Genomic DNA, 4,042 nt, shown 5'->3' with positions numbered 1-4,042 from the left:
GATGCTTATTGGTCCCGGTTGGTGCCACCAACCGGGACCAAAGGGTCTCCTGACTGGGCTCTGCGCACTGCCCACGTGGAGGGCCTTTAGTCCCGGTTCTGGATTGAACCGGGACTAAAGGGGGGAGGTATTAGTACCGACACTTTAGTCCCAGTTCCGGAACCGGGACTAAAGGCCCTTACGAACCGGGACTATAGGCCCTTTTTCTACCAGTGTCCATAGACCAACATTAATCTTCTTTGCGTGCTTTGTCACGGTCATAGCTACCGGTTCCGTGCCGTTATGCCTGGCGGTATCTAGACTATCCTCACATACCAACACTAGTCTTTTGTACGTGCTTTGTCCTCACTCATGCACACGCGAGAGCTACTTTTTGGTCGGTCATCCATCCTTAAATCGCCCCAAGCCAAGCACGTTTAGTTTTGGAGTTTTTGCAGAGGAGCTCCTGGAGAAAAAATGAATTCCCTACTAATATGAGCAGCCTATCATTCATATTAAGCCAGGATCTCACATATGCCCCCACTCAAATGAATTGACATCCTCGTCGGCCCATCAGGATGATTCCCTCTTGGCACATGTAACCGCATCTAGTCCGGCGTATGTGCGATGCCGTGTGCCACAATGGCCTGCCACACTCGCCATACGCCACATGCCCGTGCACCTGACCCACTCATGCCCGTGTAACAACAAGGGCCGGTTCTGATACCAATTGTAACGCCCTTGTCATAGCCATGGTTCCACGCCTGGCGGGATCTAGACTATCCCCACATACCAACCCTAATCTTTTCTACACACTTTGTCCTCACTCGTGCGCACCCTGGAGCAAATTTCTCGATTGGTCATCCATAGTCAAATCGCTCCAAGCCAAGCACACTTTACATTGAAGTTCTTTGCGAATGAGCTCCCGAAAAAAAGAAATTTCTTATTGATATGAGTAGTATATCACTCCTGTTAGTGTGACGCCCCTGATTTGACCGTAAACTAATCATACATGCAAACATGTACGATCAAGATCAGGGACTCACGGGAAGATATCACAACACAACTCTACAAATAAAATAAGTCATACAAGCATCATATTACAAGTCAGGGGCCTCGAAGGCTCGAATACAAGAGCTCGATCATAGACGAGTCAGCGGAAGCAACAATATCTGAGTACAGAGATAAGTTAAACAAGTTTGCCTTAAGAAGGCTAGCACAAACAGGGATACAGATCCAAAGAGGTGCAGGCCTCCTGCCTGGGATCCTCCTAAACTACTCCTGGTCGTCGTCAGCGGGCTGCACGTAGTAGTAGGCACCTCCCGAGTAGTAGTAGTCATCATCGACAGTGGCGTCTGGCTCCTAGGCTCCATCGTCTGGTCGCAACAATCAAGTATAGAAAGGGGGAAAAGAGGGAGCAAAGCAACCGTGAGTACTCATCCAAAGTACTCGCAAGCAAGGAGCTACACTACATATGTATGCATTGGTATCAAATGGAATAAGGGTATCATATGTGGACTGAACTGTAGAAAGCCGGAATAAGAGGGGGATAGCTAGTCCTATCGAAGACTACGCTTCTGGCCACCTCCATCTTGCAGCAGAAGTAGAGAGTAGAGGGTAAGTTCACCAAGTAGCATCGCATAGCATAATCCTAACCGATGATCCTCCCCTCGTCGCCCTGTGAGAGAGCGACCACCGGTTGTATCTGGCACTTGGAAGGGTGCGTTTTATTGAGTATCCGGTTCTAGTTGTCATAAGGTCAAGGTACCACTCCAAGTCGTCCTATTACCGAAGATCACGGCTATTCGAATAGATTAACTTCCCTGCAGGGGTGCATCACATAACCCAACACGCTCGATCCCATTTGGCCGGACACACTTTCCTGGGTCATGCCCGGCCTTGGAAGATCAACATGTCGCAACCCTACCTAGGCACAACAGAGAGGTCAGCACGCCGGTCTAAATCCTATGGCGCAGGGGTCTGGGCCCATCGCCCTTTGCACACCTGCACGTTGCCAACGCGACCGGTGAGCAGACCTAGCCTCCTTTATACAAGAGTAGGCGTTCCAGTCCAACCCGGCGCGCGCCGCTCAGTCGCTGACATCACGAAGGCTTCGGCTGATACCACGACGTCGAGTGTCCATAACTGTCCCCGCGTAGATGGGTAGTGTGTATAGGCCAGTAGCCAGACTCAGATCAAATACCAAGATCCCGTTAAACGTGTTATCTTAAAAATAACCGCGAACGCCGCCCAGGGCCAGGCCCACCTCTCTCCTAGGTGGTCTCAACCTGCCCTGTCGCTCCACCACAAAGTAACAGTGGGGGGCCGTCGGGAACCCAGGCCCACCTCTACCGGGATGGAGCTACCTTCCCCTTCAGCCCCCATCTTCGAACAATATCATAAGTAAGGTAACAGTATAAAGTATATATCATATGCCCGTGATCACCTCCCGAAGTGATCACGGCCCAGTAGTATAGCATGGCAGACGGACAAGAGTGTAGGGCCACTGATGGAACACTAGAATCCTATACTAAGCATTTAGGATTGCAGGTAAAGGTAACAACTATAGTAGCAAGGACAGGCTATGCATCGGGATAGGATAACGGAAAGCAGTAACATGCTACACTACTCTAATGCAAGCAGTAGAGAGAATAATAGGCGATATCTGGTGATCAAAGGGGGGGGCTTGCCTGGTTGCTCTAGCAAGGAGGGGTCGTAAACACCGTAGTCGATCGGGGGTACCGGCAGCGGTCTCAGGGTCTACCGGAAAGAAGTAACGGAGGGGGAACACAATAAATAATAGAGAAAACAAAGCAACACAAAGCATAACATGGCAATGCACGATGCTAGGGGTGACCTAACGCAGTATGAGGTGATACCGGTGAAGGGGGGAAACATCCGGGAAATTATTCCCAGTGTTTCGCGTTTTCGGGCAGATGAACCGGAGGGGGAAAGTTGCATGTTCACTATGCTAGGGATACGTGGCGAACGAATGGGCTGTGTATCCGGATTCGTCTCGTCGTTCTGAGCAACTTTCATGTATAAAGTTTTTTCATCCGAGCTACGATCTATTTTATATTAATTTTAAAAGATTTAAATCATTTTTAGGATTAACAGAATTAATTAACTCAAAAGGCATTTATGACGTCATCATGACATCAGCATGATGCAAGCGGTCAAAGTTGACCGTTGACCAGTCAACTAATGGGTGGGTCCCACATGTCATAGGCTGTTATCTAATTGTGAGTAGTTAGATTTATCAGCAAGTTAATTAGGTTAAACGGGTGCGGGCGCCGGGTGAGGCCATAGCGCCTGTTGTAGGGCGCCGTTGGGTGCGTGCGGGGCACCGATGACGCGTGGTCACCGGACGGCAGAGCGGGCGGCACCAAGCGCGGCTAGCAGGTGGGGCCACGATGGTGCGGGGCTAGGCAGTGGACGACGTGTCGGTGCAGATTAGCGGCGGCGCAACAGCGGCGGCTAGCAACAAGGGCAGCAGCGCAGAAGCATCAGCAGCAGCGCTGCAGCGAGTGCAGCGGGTAGGTAGGGGCACACGCCTGCGAGTGGCGCGGGACAGAGGCGGCGAGCACAGGTGGTGCGTGCGAGCGTGGTCTGCACAGGGTTCAACAGAGGGCGGTCTGAGGTAGCGGCAAAGGGCGGCGCAAGCGGGCGGTGCGGCCGCGGGACGAAGAGCACGACGAGGGGTGCGGCCTAAGAGCGAGGGCGGCGGGGAGGGGTGTGGTGACCGCGGGCGTGGCCGGACCCGGTCGGGGGCGCGGTGGCCGCGACGCAAGAGAGGAAAGGGAGAGACGGGGAAGGAGGGGAGGCCTCACGGGCGTTAACGGGGAGAGGGTCGGCGTGGCTCGGTGTAGGCCACCAGGGAGGAGGTCGAGGAGGTCCGGCATGGAGGAGACGGGGATGACGGGGCGGCATCGCGGTGTCGGGGAGGCGGGCGCAGTCCGGTGGGGAGGACGGTGGGGATGCGGTGCAGGAGGTTGGGAGCCGCAAGGAGGAGGCTGGGGGTGGCGGTGCTCGGCGCCGGCCGGTGGTAGCCTCTGGGGAGCGG

This window comes from Triticum aestivum, chromosome 7A (genome assembly GCF_018294505.1).
Source record: "Triticum aestivum cultivar Chinese Spring chromosome 7A, IWGSC CS RefSeq v2.1, whole genome shotgun sequence".
Taxonomy (NCBI): Eukaryota; Viridiplantae; Streptophyta; class Magnoliopsida; order Poales; family Poaceae; genus Triticum; species Triticum aestivum.
The sequence above is the reverse complement of the archived record's forward strand: the minus strand, read 5'-3'. Positions refer to the sequence as shown.